Raw genomic sequence first — 18,275 nt, 5'->3', positions numbered from 1 at the left:
ATAGCAAGGCACACATCAGGTCTGGTACACAACATCGCATACATGATAGAGCCTATGGCTGAAGCATAGGGAACAACTTTCATTTTCTCTCTATCTTCTGCAGTGGTCGGGCATTGAGTCTTACTCAACTTCACACCTTGTAACACAGGCAAGAACACTTTTTTTTTGCTTGATCCATTTTAAACTTCTTCAAAACTTTGTCAAGGTATGTGCTTTGTGAAAGTCCAATTAAGCGTCTTGATCTATCTCTATAGATCTTGATGCCCAATATATAAGCAGCTTCACCGAGGTCCTTCATTGAAAAACTCTTATTCAAATATCCCTTTATGCTATCCAGAAATTCTATATCATTTCCAATCAACAATATGTCATCCACATATAATATCAGAAATGCTACAGAGCTCCCACTCACTTTCTTGTAAATACAGGCTTCTCCAAAAGTCTGTATAAAACCATATGCTTTGATCACACTATCAAAACGTTTATTACAACTCCGAGAGGCTTGCACCAGTCCATAAATGGATCGCTAGAGCTTGCACACTTTGTTAGCTCCCTTTGGATCGACAAAACCTTCCGGTTGCACCATATACAACTCTTCTTCCAGAAATCCATTCAGGAATACAATTTTGACATCCATTTGCCAAATTTCATAATCATAAAATGCGGCAATTGCTAACATGATTCGGACAGACTTAAGCATCGCTACGGGTGAGAAGGTCTCATCGTAGTCAATCCATTGAACTTGTCGAAAACGTTTTGCAACAAGTCGAGCTTTATAGACATTAACATTACCGTCAGCGTCAGTCTTCTTCTTGAAGATCCATTTATTCTCGATGGCTTGCCGATCATCGGGCAAGTCAACCAAAGTCCATACTTTGTTCTCATACATGGATCCCATCTCAGATTACATGGCCTCAAGCCATTTTGCGGAATCTGGGCTCACCATCGCTTCTTCATAGTTCGTAGGTTCGTCATGGTCTAGTAACATAACCTCCAGAACAGGATTACCGTACCACTCTGGTGCGGATCTTACTCTGGTTGACCTACGAGGTTCAGTAGCAACTTGATCTGAAGTTTCATGATCATCATCATTAACTTCCTCACTAATTGGTATAGACGTCACAGAAACCGGTTTCTGTGATGAACTACTTTCCAATAAGGGAGCAGGTACAGTTACCTCATCAAGTTCTATTTTCCTCCCACTCACTTCTTTCGAGAGAAACTCCTTCTCTAGAAAGGATCCATTCTTGGCAACGAATGTCTTGCCTTCGGATCTGTGATAGAAGGTGTACCCAACAGTTTCCTTTGGGTATCCTATGAAGACACATTTTTCCGATTTGGGTTCGAGCTTATCAGGTTGAAGCTTTTTCACATAAGCATCGCAGCCCCAAACTTTAAGAAACGACAACTTTGGTTTCTTGCCAAACCACAGTTCATAAGGCGTCGTCTCAACGGATTTCGATGGTGCCCTATTTAACGTGAATGCAGCCGTCTCTAAAGCATAACCCCAAAACGATAGCGGTAAATCAGTAAGAGACATCATAGATCGCACCATATCTAGTAAAGTACGATTACGACGTTCGGACACACCATTACGCTGTGGTGTTCTAGGTGGCGTGAGTTGCGAAACTATTCCGCATTGTTTCAAATGTAGACCAAACTCGTAACTCAAATATTCTCCTCCACGATCAGATCATAGAAACCTTATTTTCTTGTTACGATGATTTTCAACTTCACTCTGAAATTCTTTGAACTTTTCAAATGTTTCAGACTTATGTTTCATTAAGTAGATATACCCATATCTGCTTAAATCATCTTTGAAGGTGAGAAAATAACGATACCCGCCTCGAGCTTCAACATTCATTGGACCACATACATCAGTATGTATGATCTCGAACAAATCAGTTGCTCGCTCCATAGTTCCGGAGAACGGCGTTTTAGTCATCTTGCTCATAAGGCACGGTTCGCAAGTACCAAGTGATTCATAATCAAGTGATTCCAAAAGTCCATCAGTATGGAGTTTCTTCATGCGCTTTACACCAATATGACCCAAACGGCAGTGCCACAAATAAGTTACACTATCATTATCAACTCTGCATCTTTTGGCTTCAACATTATGAATATGTGTATCACTACTATCGAGATTCAACAAAAATAGACCACTCTTCAAGGGTGCATGACCATAAAAGATATTACTCATATAAATAGAACAACCATTATTCTCAGATTTAAATGAATAATCGTCTCGCATCAAACAAGATCCAGATATAATGTTCATGCTTAACGCTGGCACCAAATAACAATTATTTAGGTCTAAAACTAATCCCGAAGGTAGATGTAGAGGTAGCGTGCCGACGACGATCACATCGACTTTGGAACCATTTCCCACGCGCATCGTCACCTCATCCTTAGCCAGTCTTCGCTTAATCCGTAGTCCCTGTTTCGAGTTGCAAATATTAGCAACATAACCAGTATCAAATACCCAGGTGGTATTGTGAGCTCTAGTAAGGTACACATCAATAACATGTATATCACATATACCTTTGTTCACCTTGCCATCCTTCTTATCCGCCAAATACTTGGGGCAGTTCCGCTTCCAGTGACCAGTCTGCTTGCAGTAGAAGCACTCAGTCTCAGGCTTAGGTCCAGACTTGGGTTTCTTCTCTTGAGCAGCAACTTGTTTGCTGTTCTTCTTGAAGTTCCCCTTCTTCTTCCCTTTGCCCTTTTTCTTAAAACTGGTGGTCTTGTTGACCACCAACACTTGATGCTCCTTCTTGATTTCTACCTCCGCAGCCTTTAGCATTGCGAAGAGCTCGGGAATTGTCTTATCCATCCCTTGCATGTTATAGTTCATCACGAAGCTCTTGTAGCTTGGTGGCAGTGATTGAAGAATTCTGTCAATGACGCTATCATCCGGAAGATTAACTCCCAGTTGAATCAAGTGATTGTTATACCCAGACATTCTAAGTATATGCTCACTGACAGAACTATTCTCTCCATCTTGCAGCTGTAGAACTTATTGGAGACTTCATATCTCTCAATCCGGGCATTTGCTTGAAATATTAACTTCAACTCCTGGAACATCTCATATGCTCCACGATGTTCAAAACGTCGTTGAAGTCCCGGTTCTAAGCCGTAAAGCATGGCACACTGAACTATCGAGTAGTCATCAGCTTTGCTCTGCCAGACGTTCATAACATCTGGTGTTGCTCCTGCAGCAGGTCTGGCACCTAGCGGTGCTTCTAGGACGTAATTCTTCTGTGCAGCAATGAGGATAATCCCCAAGTTACGGACCCAGTCCGTGTAATTGCTACCATCATCTTTCAACTTTGCTTTCTCAAGGAACGCATTAAAATTCAACGGAACAACAGCACGGGCCATCTATCTACAATCAACATAGACAAGCAAAATACTATCAGGTACTAAGTTCATGATAAATTTAAGTTCAATTAATCATATTACTTAAGAACTCCCACTTAGATAGACATCCCTCTAATCATCTAAGTGATCACGTGATCCAAATCAACTAAACCATGTCCGATCATCACGTGAGATGGAGTAGTTTTCAATGGTGAACATCAATATGTTGATCATATCTACTATATGATTCACGCTCGACCTTTCGGTCTCCAGTGTTCCGAGGCCATATCTGCATATGCTAGGCTCGTCAAGTTTAACCTGAGTATTCTGCGTGTGCAAAACTGGCTTGCACCCGTTGTAGATGAACGTAGAGCTTATCACACCCGATCATCATGTGGTGTCTCGGCACGACGAACTTTGGCAACGGTGCATACTCAGGGAGAACACTTTTATCTTGAAATTTAGTGAGAGATCATCTTATAATGCTACCGTCAATCAAAGCAAAATAATATGCATAAAAGATAAACATCACATGCAATCAATATAAGTGATATGATATGGCCATCATCATCTTGTGCTTGTGATCTCCATCTCTGAAGCACCGTCATGATCACCATCGTCACCGGCGCGACACCTTGATCTCCATTGTAGCATCGTTGTCGTCTCGCCAACTATTTCTTCTACGACTATCGCTACCGCTTAGTGATAAAGTAAAGCAATTATAGGGCAATTGCATTGCATACAATAAAGCAACAACCATATGGCTCCTGCCAGTTGCCGATAACTCGGTTACAAAACATGATCATCTCATACAATAAAATATAGCATCATGTCTTGACCATATCACATCACAACATGCCCTACAAAAACAAGTTAGACGTCCTCTACTTTGTTGTTGCAAGTTTTACGTGGCTGCTACGGGCTGAGCAAGAACCGTTATAACCTACGCATCAAAACCACAACGATAGTTCGTCAAGTTAGTGCTATTTTAACCTTCTCAAGGACTGGGCGTAGCCACACTCGGTTCAACTAAAGTTGGAGAAACTGACACCCGCCAGCCACCTGTGTGCAAAGCACGTCGGTAGAACCAGTCTCGCGTAAGCGTACGCGTAATGTCGGTCCGGGCCGCTTCATCCAACAATACCGCCGAACCAAAGTATGACATGCTGGTAAGCAATATGACTTGTATCGCCCACAACCCACTTGTGTTCTACTCGTGCAAATAACATCAACGCATAAAACCAGGCTCGAATGACACTGTTGGGGAACGTAGTAATTTCAAAAAAATTCCTATGCACACACAAGATCATGGTGATGCATAGCAACGAGAGGGGAGAGTGTGTCCACGTACCCTCGTAGACCGAAAGCGGAAGCGTTAGCGCAACACGGTTGATGTAGTCGTACGTCTTCACGATCCGACCGATCAAGTACCGAACGTACGGCACCTCCGAGTTCTGCACACGTTCAACTCGATGACGTCCCTCGAACTCCGATCCAGCCGAGCTTTGAGGGAGAGTTCCGTCAGCACGACGGCGTGGTGACGGTGATGATGTTGCTACCGACGCAGGGCTTCGCCTAAGCACCGCTACGATATGATCGAGGTGGATTATGGTGGAGGGGGGCACCGCACACGGCTAAGAGATCAAGAGATCAATTGTTGTGTCTATGAGGTGCCCCCCTCCTCCGTATATAAAGGGGGGAGGAGAGGGCCGGCCAAGGGGAGGAGGCGCGCCCAAGGGGGGGAGTCCTACTCCCACCGGGAGTAGGACTCCTCCTTTTCCTATTTGGAGAGGGAGAGGGAAGGAACAGGAAGGAGGGAGGAAGGAAAGGGGGGGGGGGCGGCCCCCCTCCCAATTCGGATTGGGCTTGGGGGGGCCCTCCCTTGCTCCTTTCCCCTCCTTTCCACTAAAGCCCATTAAGGCCCATATACCTCCCGGGGGGTTCCGATAACCTCCCGGTGCTCCGGTATTATCCCGATCTCACCCGGAACAATTCCGGTGTCCAAATATAGTCGTCCAATATATCGATCTTTATGTCTCGACCATTTCGAGACTCCTCGTCATGTCCGTGATCACATCCGGGGCTCCGTCGGTACATCAAAACACATAAACTTAATTGTCATCGAACTTTAAGCGTGCGGACCCTACGGGTTCGAGAACTATGTAGACATGACCGAGACACGTCTCCGGTCAATAACCAATAGCGGAACCTGGATGCTCATATTGGCTCCCACATATTCTACGAAGATCTTTATCGGTCAAACCGCATAACAACATACATTGTTCCCTTTGTCATCGGTATGTTACTTGCCCGAGATTCGATCGTCGGTATCTCAATACCTAGTTCAATCTCGTTACCGGCAAGTCTCTTTACTCGTTCCGTAACACATCATCCCGTAACTATCTCATTAGTTACAATGCTTGCAAGGCTTATAGTGATGTGCATTACCGAGTGGGCCTAGAGATACCTCTCCGACAATCGGAGTGACAAATCCTAATCTCGAAATACGCCAACCCAACAAGTACCTTCGGAGACACCTGTAGAGCACCTTTATAATCACCCAGTTACGTTGTGACGTTTGGTAGCACACAAAGTGTTCCTCCGGTAAACGGGAGTTGCATAATCTCATAGTCATAGGAACATGTATAAGTCACGAAGAAAGCAATAGCAACATACTAAACGATCAAGTGCTAAGCTAACGGAATGGGTCTAGTCAATCACATCATTCTCCTAATGATGTGATCTCGTTAATCAAATGACAACTCATGTCTATGGCTAGGAAACGTAACCATCTTTGATCAACAAGCTAGTCAAGTAGAGGCATACTAGTGACACTTTGTTTGTCTATGTATTCACACAAGTATTATGTTTCCGGTTAATACAATTCTAGCATGAATAATAAACATTTATCATGATGTAAGGAAATAAATAATAACTTTATTATTGCCTCTAGGGCATATTTCCTTCAAAAATACATATGAAATTCGATTTGGTGAATGGGGGGGGGGGGTGTGGAGAGTCTTAAAATTAGGGGTAAAAATATGACTGATTCCCGATTTGGGAGTAATTTCGGTCACAAGGGTCAATCTTGGGGGTAAAAATGAAATTAACTCTTTATTATCCCTCACCATTGCACTTTTGTTGAAGACCTTTCTCATTTTTCATCTTGTGTATTATCTATCATCATTAATTTACACGGTACTTGCATTTTTCATTATACTCAAGCTCTAGCTTTTTTTAAATACAATCAGCCCCTGGGTGCCCCTTCCCTTCCTCTGTCGGGTACAAGCGCTACCACATGTGGCGGCCAATGGAGGAGGAGGTTTGGTCTCCCCGACGAGCTTCGCCGTGCAGGAGCAGCCCAACAGCCCGCCCCCTCGTGCTCGAGTTTGGCTTGATGCTGCCGGCAGAGGCGCATGTGACTTGTTTGAGTAAGTTCCCAACATATAATTAGTTTTGAGAATGACAAGTGTCGATACTAAGGAGTAGGCCCCACATCCAACATAAAGGTTTGTCTAATCATCAATATTTATTGCCATGTGGCCCTAACGGGCGGGCCACAAATGTTATAAGCGTGATTAAAACTAAACCAAATGGCAACTAGGGTTTTTTAAAGGAAAAACCACTGGAGTGGTAGGCATCAATCGCGTTTAAAAAGCGATTGTCTTTTAGAACCCTAACATGTAATGTGATAATTTTATGTTATTTACTCGAGGTTTGTACCCTATCTTGAATTACTTTCATTGAATAACTTTATTTGTTCTCTCTCTCCTTGACGTTGTTGAATACTTCCTTCTTGTCTTATGGTTTCTACATTCAGGCGACATAGTTACAACGACCATGGCCTAGTTACAACACTGGAAACTTATTCTGAGATATGAAGGATAGTTGTGATTTTTTTATTGTGAAAGAAATATTGTCATCATATCTCAAGATAAGAGGCGGCATTGGGAAGAATATTGTCATCATGTTACCAACCCATACAAAATAGATAATGCTTCTAATCTCCTTTGACTTATTAAATGTGCACACCAACCATGGCAACCTCCACATAATCTTCTTTAAGAGTTCCCCTCGTGCTTGAAGCATTTCGTTGGAGATAGCCACAAAAAACATGTGTTCAAATTAATTATACCGTATGCAACAATTGAAAGGTAAAACAGGTTGCTAAGGTAAAAAAAATGAGAAAATAAAAGTAATTGATACAGATAAACTTTTGTTCAGACATATATTATATTCTTGTATGTCGTAAATCCTTTCATACATACGGACAGGCGCAGCAATGTGCGCATTCATGGTCAGGTAGGAAAATGCCCACGCCAGCCTATATGGGCTGGAAGGGAAGCGGCCCATTTACGTTTGCATTTTTTATCTCAAAATATTAGTTACTCCTTGTGATCTAGACGCTCTTATATTTGTTTACAGAGAGAGTACTTGTTTAAAAATTATAGATTTTTTATAAAACAAAAATAAGTTATAAATAATTCATATACTAAAAAAATTATGTTTTCCAAAATTTCACTTTATATTTAAAAAATATCCGGTGTGTGTTTGTAAATGTTCATCATGTTTAAAAAAAATATTCATTAGTTCTTTAAAAAATAATCACCGCATATTAAAAAATTGTTCAGAATATATTGTTTTATATCACCATTTTTGAAAAAGGTTAACCATGTTTTGTGAAAAATATATGTGAGACATGTTCATGTATAAAAATTAGATTTAGAAATGAAAAAGAAAATAAGATAAAAGACCCAACTAAAAACCCGAACAATGTGAAAAACAATTTGAAGGAGAAGAAGAAAAAAATGTTGAAAACCGAAGACCTAAAAACTGAAACAAAATAAAAATAAGTATTTTTTAGGACAAATAAAAATCTGTAAAACCAAATGCGAAATCATTAGTTGAGGAGTACTTGTTGCAAAGATCACTCCAACTCCCCAGGCAGCACGCCACTTGTCGCAACCTGGGAGTTTTCCCTTTTTTTCGTAGATCCGTTTATTCAAAACGTTTATCTCTCAAACCGTGCGTCCAAATCTCAAACCGCTTTCACTGTTGGATTTCCCGCGTCGAGATCTTCATAACTAGATAGTTTTGACGAACTTTTTTTCATGAAAAAACCGGACGAAAAAACTGAACCGGAACACGGGTTTTTTCCCCTTTCCGAAAGAGGCACGCCCGTGTCTCTCAGGAAAACACATCTATGCCTCTCGCAGAAGCAAAACCGTGACTCTCGTGGAAGGAAAGAAAAAAAAAGCGTTTTTTTTCATTTCCGAGAGGCACGGCCGTGACTCTCGTGAAAGCACAACCGTGCCTCTCGCGGAAGCAAAACCGTGACTCTCGCGAAAGAAAAAAAAACAAGAAACGCGTATTTTCGCAGGAAATTTTTATTAAAATTTTTTGGTCGAAAAGCTAAGGAAGACCGGTGAAAAACCAAAACGTCAAAAACATTTGAAAAACCCGTTTAAATAACCGAAAACGCGTGCAAAAAATAAAAAAACAAAATCTAAAAAAACGCTCAAAACGTGACACGTGGCGAATGGCTGAGAGTACGCCAAGTGACGCTGATCGTTGCGAGGCTCCAGAAGAAGCGCACCTTAACCAGTGGCTCCCAAATGCGAAATCACTCACGAGCGCGAACCGGGCAGTGCCGGGCCGGGCCGGGAGCAAGCGTTTGCGGGCGTCAAATAAGAATTGTCGCCTATGTCGAGGAACTCTGAAGCCTGTAAGCCGAAACCAATCCGTCACACTGTCCCACGTTTTCTCGTCTCCTCCGTCTTCCTCCCCATGGTTTTTCCCATATCATCTTCCTCCCTCGTATTCTGCACCAACTCCCCTGCGCGATCTCCTCCTTGTCGGCGCGCCACTGATCCAGCCTCCTCGGAAGCGATGGCGTCTGCATGCGTCCCCAACTGTCTCAGGTACCACAGGCATCGAGCACGGTGTGCACCGACGCTGTTCGACGTAATGCCCCCACGGAGAGGCTCACAACTCTTTGTGTCTTATGCCAAGCGTTATCGTCTCCCACCGGAGGCATATTTTGATGATTTGCATCAACGAGGCAAGTATCGCTTGTTGTGCATTCACTATAGATGTCTACGAGTCCGTGGCGTTTTGCCTGTTCTGACGGCCCTGTCAGCCCTACTCAGCAATTTAAGTAGGTAAGGTGAGAATTTGGAAAGAGGCACAAGGAAATATATAGGGCAATGCAATCCAATGCAACACTTAGGGCACTAGCAATCTTTGTGACAATATTGTTCTAGTGACCAAAGGAGAGTAATTCAGGAGATGGGAATGCGTTGCTTCGATCTTTTGTGTGTTTCTGTGCTGTGCTGAATTGATAGTTGTGTCTTGCAGTTCGGTTCCATAATTATCCTTCCAACCATGTTTTGTACCTTCTGTATGTATTTCCTCCACAGTGACATGCCTAAAACAGCAAGCTGGTCTCCCATTTCCTGTGAGGTTCCCTTAGTTACAACTTTGTTTACTACATACAGTTCGTTAATCAGAAAAAAAAGACAATGTGAGATGTGTATGCGTACTGTGGTTGGTTTAGTTGGTGCATTGGTGTCTGTCAATTGCTTGGTAGGTGTTTCCATGTTTTAGGGACCCATGGGATTTATATATGGAAGTTTATTTTGCTTTCCAAAGTGTTCTCGTGCTTCTGGCCTTAACCTTTTGTACCTGTGTCATTTCCAGAGACTGCTTAGTACTGTTTTTTATGAGAGAAACTGCATAGTACTGTTGGGGAAGCAGAAAGCTTCATTGTTTGAATCAATTCATAATATGGCACCTTTATCTTCTGCTAAATGCCGTGATGCTAGAAGATATATTGTTGGCGACCTCTGTATGTTGCTCTACATGTTTGTATGAATGGGTTTGTATATCTGTTCATGTTACAAGCCGACACCGCTATCAGCCAGCATTATAACTGATAGGAATATGCAACTTGTATTTCCAGGTGGCCATAGGCCAGTATATATACATGTACAGGTGTGAAATATATGCAGGAAACCCCTTATACAATAGGGTAAATACGAAAGGTTACATGGCTATATATATATAACTCTAACACCCCCCTCAAACTCATGGTGGATTAACAACACTGAGTTTGGAGAGATAGAAGCCATGCTGCGCTCTAGTCTGGGCCTTCGTCAGAAAATCCGCCAACTGCAACTCGAAAGGCACATACTGAAGAGCAATAACCTGATCCCGCACACCAGCGCGCACATAGAAAGCATCAACACCAATATGTTTGGTGAGCTCATGCTTCACAGGATCACGCGCAATGCTAATAGCACCTGTACTGTCAGACAAGAGCGGAGTAGGTATAGTAACAGAAACACCAAAATCCTGAAGTAACCACCGTAACCAAGTCACCTCTGCAGTCAAAAGAGCCATAGCTCGTAACTCAGCCTCTGCACTCGAACGGGAAACTACAGTCTGTTTCTTCGTCTTCTAGGCAATGAGAGAATCACCAAGAAAAACACAGTAAGCAGAAAGTGAACGGCGATCGGAGGGATCACTAGCCCACGTAGCATTCGAATAGGCCTGAAGCTGTAAAGAACTGGAGCGAGGAAAGAATAGACGGTGAGAGATCGTGCCCCGAAAATATCGGAGAACACGAAGGAGGTGACTATAGTGAACCGAAGTGGGAGCGGAGACAAACTGACTCAGAATATGAACCGAATAAGAGATATCCGGACGAGTGACAACTAGATAGATAAGACTCCCAACAAGATGACGATAATGCGTCGGGTCAGGCAAGGGATCACCATCAGTATCATGGAGGTGAACATTGAGCTCCATTGGAGTCTCAACAATGCGCTCATCGGTAAGAGCAACACGAACAAGAAGATCTTGTATATACTTTTCCTGGGATATAAAAAAGCCATCAAAGGTAGAAGAGACTTCAATCCCAAGAAAGTAGCGAAGAGGTCCAAGATCGGACATAAGGAACTGCTCACTAAGACGGGCCTTTACAAAGGCAATATACTCGGGGTCGTCGTCAGTGATGATCATGTCATCAACATAGAGAAGAAGAAGAGTCCGACCACGAGGAGAAAGATGGACAAACAATGCTGGATCATGAGCACTTGCTGAAAAACCAGCGGCAGTCACCACAGAGGCAAAACGCTCAAACCAGGCGCGGGGGGCTTGCTTAAGGCCATAGAGAGAGCGACGAAGACGACATACCATGCCATCAGGAACAGAATACCCAGGTGGTGGCTGCATGTATACCTCCTCACACAACTCACCGTTAAGAAAGGCATTCTTAACATCAAGCTGGGATACATACCAGTGGCGTGCATAGGCCACGGCAAGAAGTGTGCAGATAGTGGTCATATGGGCCACAGGAGCAAATGTCTCATCATAATCACGACCATGCTCCTGCTGAAAACCACGAGCCACAAGACGAGCTTTGTAACGCTCAAGAGAATCATCAGAGCAAGTCTTAACCTTGTAGACCCACTTACAAGTGATGGGACGGACACCTGGAGGAAGAGAAACAAGATCCCATGTACCAGTGCGTTCAAGAGCAGCAATCTCCTCTGCCATCGCAAACTGCCATTCAGGATGAACAACAACTTCACGATAAGAAGTCGACTCAAGAACAACAGCACCAGCGGTTGAAAAACCAAGGCGATCAACAGGCGGAAGCGGACGAGGACGCAAGACATAGGTAGGCTGAGACGAGGAGGACGGCACGTCAGCAGACACATCCACATTACGTGAACGACGAGTGTAATACTGAGGCAAAGATGGAAGAATACGAGGAGGAATAGCCGAGGTAGAATCAGGAGGTGGAGACGAAGAAATCACCGGGGATGAAGGTGCAGAATCCGGTGACATGCGAGGTGAGGAAACCATGGGAGATGGTGGCGGCAAATCGGCAAGCGGTGGAGAAGTAGAGTGAGTAGGACGGAGAGACAAGGGCTCAACTGGAGTGATAGGTGTCTCGGGAAAAGTGAGGAAAGAGATATCCTCCACAGAAAAGGTCGAGGAAGATGGACACGGGTAGAAGGGACGAGACTCATCAAAAGTCACATCCCGAGAAATACGCATCCGACGACCGATAGGATCCCAACAACGATAGCCCTTATGCTCATCACTATAGCCTAAGAAAACACACTCAACAGACTAAGCGGTCAGTTTGGTGCGTTCCCGAGGGGCAAGAAGAACATAGCAAACACAACCAAACAAGCGAAGCGTCGAATAATCAGGAGAACAATCAAAGAGACGCTCAAAAGGAACACCACCCTGGAGAGCAGCGGACAGCTGAAGGTTGATGAGGTAGGTGGAGGTGAATATAGCCTCGGCCCAAAAATGAGGTGGAAGAGAAGCGGCGATCATCAACGCACGAGCCGTCTCAAGAAGGTGGCGATGCTTTCACTCAGCCACGCCATTCTGAGCATGAGCACCAGGACAAGAGAACCGAGGAAGAGTGCCCTGCTCAGCAATAACTCCACGCAACATCTTGGAAATATACTCGCCAGCGGAGTCAGCACGGAACACACGAATAGGTGAAGAGAACTGAGTGTGAACCATGGCAGCAAAACGCTTATAGATGGAAAGAACCTCACTACGAGAAGTCATAAAATAAAGCCAAGTGTAACGAGAGAAATCATCTATGAAAATAATATAGTATCGATGGCCCCCTTTCGAAGCGAAGGGAGCCGGACCCCATACATCAGAATGGACCAAATCAAAAGGACGCTGAGACACCGACTCACTAGTAGGGTAAGGTAACTGAATCTGGTTTCCTAGTCTACAACCCTGACACTCTAAAGAGACATCTCCTGAGACAGACCCCAGAAGACCTCGACGAACTAATGACGACAAGTGAGACCCACAAAGATGACCAAGTCGATGATGCCACTGCTGGAAGGTGCCGGTGGCTGAAGCGACAGAAGCGGATGGACTAGCGATAGTGGTGGTAGCGGAAGGAACATGAAGCCAGTCTAGCTCCCAAAGACCCTGAGAGTCACGGCGGCAAGGGTCAGCCCCAACCAAAGTGTGCGTTCGACGATCCTGAACAGAACAAGAGTCAACGTCAAGGATGGCGCGACAACCAGAATCAGTAAGTTGACCGGCAGAAAAAAGATTCATGGTAAGTCGAGGAACATGAGCAACATCAGGAACAGAGTAAGAAGGTGTGGAAAGATTGCCTCGACTAGCAACAGAAAGAGGAGTACCATCAGCGGTGAGTACATGAACAGGAAAATCAAGCGATTGAAGAGAGGACAAATTTGAAGAATGAGAAGACATATGAAAAGAAGCTCCGGAGTCCAGAACCCTCGATGTAACACCCCGGATGTAACTTTCCATATTTGTAAATCCAACTCTTGCCATTTTCGGCTATGTGTTATGATATTCCCTCCGTGGTCGGGTTTTGTCTTTCGTTTTGCATTTTGTTTTCGTCATGCATCTCATATCATGTCATCATGTGCATTGCATTTGCATACGTCTTCGTCTCATGCATCCGAACATTTTCCCCGTTGTCCGTTTTGCAATCCGGCACTCCCACCTTCTCCGACGCACCCCTCTTGTTTCTTTTCATGAGCGGGTGTTGAACGTTCTCGGAATGGACCGAGCCTTGTCAAGTGGCCTTGGTATACCACCGGTAGACCACCGGTCAAGTTTCGTTCCATTTAGAGGTCGTTTGGTACTCCAACGGTTAACCGGGTAACCGCAAAGTCTGTTTGTGTGTTGCAGCAAAACCCCTCTCTAAACAGCCCAAAACCCCTCTAAGTCACTTCCATGTTCTAGGTCGTTCGATCACGGTCGTGTAGGCGAAAACCGCTCTCCGTTTGGAGTCTCCTAGCTCCCTCTACCTATATATACACCTCCCCTCCCGAAACATTTCGCAAATCAAACCCTAAAAATCGCCCTCTCCGCGGCCGGACGCGTCCGCCGCCGCGCCCGGCCAATCAGGGGCTGCCACGTGGCCCCCGGCCACCGCGCGCACCGCCGGCCCGCCTGGCCCGCAGCCGGCCCCCGCGGCCCGGCACCTTCTTCCTCCTCCGCCCGCGTCTTCGCCCGTCCCCGCCGCCACGTCGCCGTTGCCTCCGACCGCCGCCGACGCCGGACGCCGCCTCCGTCGGGTCGCCGCGCCGCCGCGCCCGTCCGTGCCCGAGCCGGCGCCCCTCTCCTCCCACTCCGGCCGCCCTCCTCGCCGTCCTCCCCTTCTCCCCCGTCGGACGCCGACCCTCTCCTCCGTCCTCCTTCTCCGGCAGCCCTCCGGCAAGTTCGGCCGGGCCCGATCCCGATCCAGTCAACGCCGAAGGTTGACTCTCCCCTCTCCCGAATTTCTCTAAGTCCCATACATTTTACAGTACATGCCCATGTTCATCGCATCATAACCCTCTGCATATAGCTCCGTTTCGTGCGTGTAATATATCGAAATGTTCGTCTCGAGATGCTATTCATTTTATTCCATTGCACCATGTTCATTTGAGTCCATCTTGATGCCCAAATCTCTGGTGCAAGAGTGCTAGTTGCTGTTATCTGCTGTTACTTATCAGAACTTGAGGATTTGTTATTTTTTTGTTGCATTTGATGTGTGCATCTTATGGGCATGAGCTCTACATGTGTTTTGATGTATGCCATACCATCTTTACAGATGTGTATGCCATGTATTTTTGTGATCTCTGTGGTGACTAGCACAAGCATGCAAACTAGGCTTCGTAATGTTTCTGATTTCAGGGACTTGGTAACTGCTGTTATTTTCTTGCTATGTATCCATGTGGCTACAGAGAGATCCATGTTCCGTTTGGTGATGTTCAGTAAAGATGTTTTGTAGATATAGTTGTGCTCTATCCATCCATGCCCTTTTTTGCAATTATGGAGTGCCATAACATGTCTCAATCTTGCTCTACTTTTGCTATAAAATGTTTCTGGCAGATTGTTTACGTGTTATTCAATTTTGCCAAGCTTGTTGTAGTTGATCTATTCATGCTATGTACTTTCTCTTGCCTTGGATAACTTCATAAACATGCCATATTGCTGTAGGTATGCTTGTTTTGTCATGCATTATTTTGTGGTGAGTGTATCAAGCTCACCAAGATGCCCTCATAATGTCTGTTTCTGCCATGCTCTGTTTTCTGCTAAGTCTGGAACCTGTTAACGAAACTTGCTATGTTTACATGGTTGCCATCATATCTTCTAGTCCTTTTTGGCTCATGGTCAGTAAGGGACTTTTGTTCTATACATTTAGTAGATTCATGCCATGCCTTGTTTTGCTATGTTAAGTTCCTGTAGCATGTTGACTGCTTGCTCTGAACATTGCTACCTGATGCTGTTTATGCCATGTCCAGTAATTTCACCAAGTCTGTGAACCTGTTATCTTTTGCACTTTTGCCATGCTTGTTTGAACCTGTTATGTTGTGATCTAGCCGTAGATCAGTGTTCATCTTTTGTCAAGCATCTTCTGTAGATTACTGCCATATGCTTTGTTGATATGTTAGAGTGCTGTAGCATAGTTACTTGTTGCATTCTAAGTGCTATCATGCTGTTAATCGCAGAATCGTGTCATTCTTGTTTTGCTTGCCATTTGCAAACCGTGCATCCGTTTCCGGTGATCTTTATATCGATTTCGACCGAAATCATCTCATCTTTCCAGTGGCATGCTTGGTTTGCCAAGTTACTGCCTTGTTCATCATTTTTCTTCCGGAGCACGCATATGCATCGCATATCATATTCCGCATATCATGCATGTTTTGCATCATGTTGCTTGTGCATTTCCCGTGATTGATTGTGATTCCGTTGCTTGTGTTCTTGTTTTGGGTAGAGCCGGGAGACGAGTTCGTGAACGAGGAACCTGTTGAGTACGCTTACGAGGATCAAGCTTTCGACAACTCTGAGAACCTTGCAGGCAAGATGACCATACCCTCGAAATCACTTCTATCTTTGCTTTGCTAGTTGTTCGTTCTATTGCCATGTTGCGCTACCTACCACTTGCTATATCATGCCTCCCATATTTGCCATGTCAAACCTCTAACCATCCTTTCCTAGCAAACCGTTGTTTGGCTAAGTACCACTTTTGCTCAGCCCTTCTTATAGCGTTGCTAGTTGCAGGTGAAGTTGAAGTTGGTTCCATGTTGGAACATGGATATTTTGGAATATCACAATATCTCTTATTTAATTAATGCATCTATATATTTGGTAAAGGGTGGAAGGCTCGGCCTTATGCCTGGTGTTTTGTTCCACTCTTGCCGCCCTAGTTTCCGTCATACCGGGATTATGTTCCTTGAGTTTGCGTTCCTTACGCGGTTGGGTGATTTATGGGACCCCCTTGACAGTTCGCCTTGAATAAAAACTCCTCCAGCAAGGCCCAACTTTGGTTTTACCATTTGCCACCTAAGCCTTTTCCCCCGGGTTTTCGCGAGCCCGAGGGTCATCTTTATTTAAACCCCCGGGCCAGTGTTCCTCTGAGTGCTGGTCCAAACTAGAGCCACTTGCAACGCCATCTTGGGGAAACTCGAGGATTGGTTTTAGTTGTACGTAGTGTTCATCCGGTGTGCCCTGAGAACGAGATATGTGCAGCTCCTATCGGGATTTGTCGGCACATCGGGCGGTTTTGCTGGTCTTGTTTTACCATTGTCGAAATGTCTTGTAAACCAGGATTCCGAGACTGATCGGGTCTTCCTGGGAGAAGGTTTATCCTTCGTTGACCGTGAGAGCTTATAATGGGCTAAGTTGGGACACCCCTGCAGGGTATTATCTTTCGAAAGCCGTGCCCGCGGTTATGAGGCAGATGGGAATTTGTTAATGTCCGGTTGTAGAGAACTTGTCACTTGACTTAATTAAAATACATCAACCGTGTGTAGCCGTGATGGTCTCTTCTCGGCGGAGTCTGGGAAGTGAACACGGTTTGAGTTATGCATGAACGTAAGTAGTTTCAGGATCACTTCTTGATCATTTCTAGCTTCGCGACCATTGCGTTGCCTCTCTTCTCGCTCTCATTTGCGTATGTTAGCCACCATATGCTTAGTGCTTGCTGCAGCTCCACCTCATTACACCATCCTTTCCTATAAGCTTAAATAGTCTTGATCTCGCGGGTGTGAGATTGCTGAGTCCTCGTGACTCACAAATTCTACCAAAACAGTTGCAGGTGCCGACGATGCCAGTGCAGATGACGCAACCGAGCTCAAGTGAGAGTTCGATGAGGAACGTGGTCGTTACTATGTGTCTTTTCCTGATGATCAGTAGTGGAGCCCAGTTGGGTCGATCGGGGATCTAGCATTTGGGGTTATCTTATTTTCATTTGGTTTTGACCGTAGTCGGTCTATGTGTGGATTTTGGATGATGTATGAATTATATTTATGTATTGTGTGAAGTGGCGATTGTAAGCCAACTCTCGTTATCCCATTCTTGTTCATTACATGGGATTGTGTGAAGATGACCCTTCTTGCGACAAAACCACAATGCGGTTATGCCTCTAAGTCGTGCCTCGACACGTGGGAGATATAGCCGCATCATGGGCGTTACACACGAGGATGTACCTGACTGTGTAGAGGGTGGTTGCTCAGTGCGGGAAGCATCAGTCACAGAACCTGCAGTACCCGTCGAAGGAGAACCTGAAGCGGCAAGCAGACGCTTAAGTTGCAAAATATCGTGCTCAGTCAAGGCGGTGGCTGAAGATGTCGAAGTAGAAGAAGTCCCTGAAGCTGATGATCGCGCCTTACGCAGGTGTTTCTTCTTCTGGAAACACTGAGACTCAACATGACCATCCATCTTGCAGTAGCCGCAGTGAGGACGAGACCAACCCTGGCCGCCCGTAGGAGTAGGCAAGAGCGGCGGAGCACTCGAGTGGGAAGGAGTCGGTGCAGCAGGCATAGCAGGAACTCGAGTAGTGAGCACAGAGGGAACCTCAAGTAAACTAGCGCCACGGAGGCGAATCTCCTCAGCACGGA

The sequence above is a fragment of the Aegilops tauschii genome, chromosome 4 (genome assembly GCF_002575655.3).
Source record: "Aegilops tauschii subsp. strangulata cultivar AL8/78 chromosome 4, Aet v6.0, whole genome shotgun sequence".
NCBI classification, from domain to species: Eukaryota; Viridiplantae; Streptophyta; class Magnoliopsida; order Poales; family Poaceae; genus Aegilops; species Aegilops tauschii.
This window is presented reverse-complemented; position numbering follows the sequence as displayed.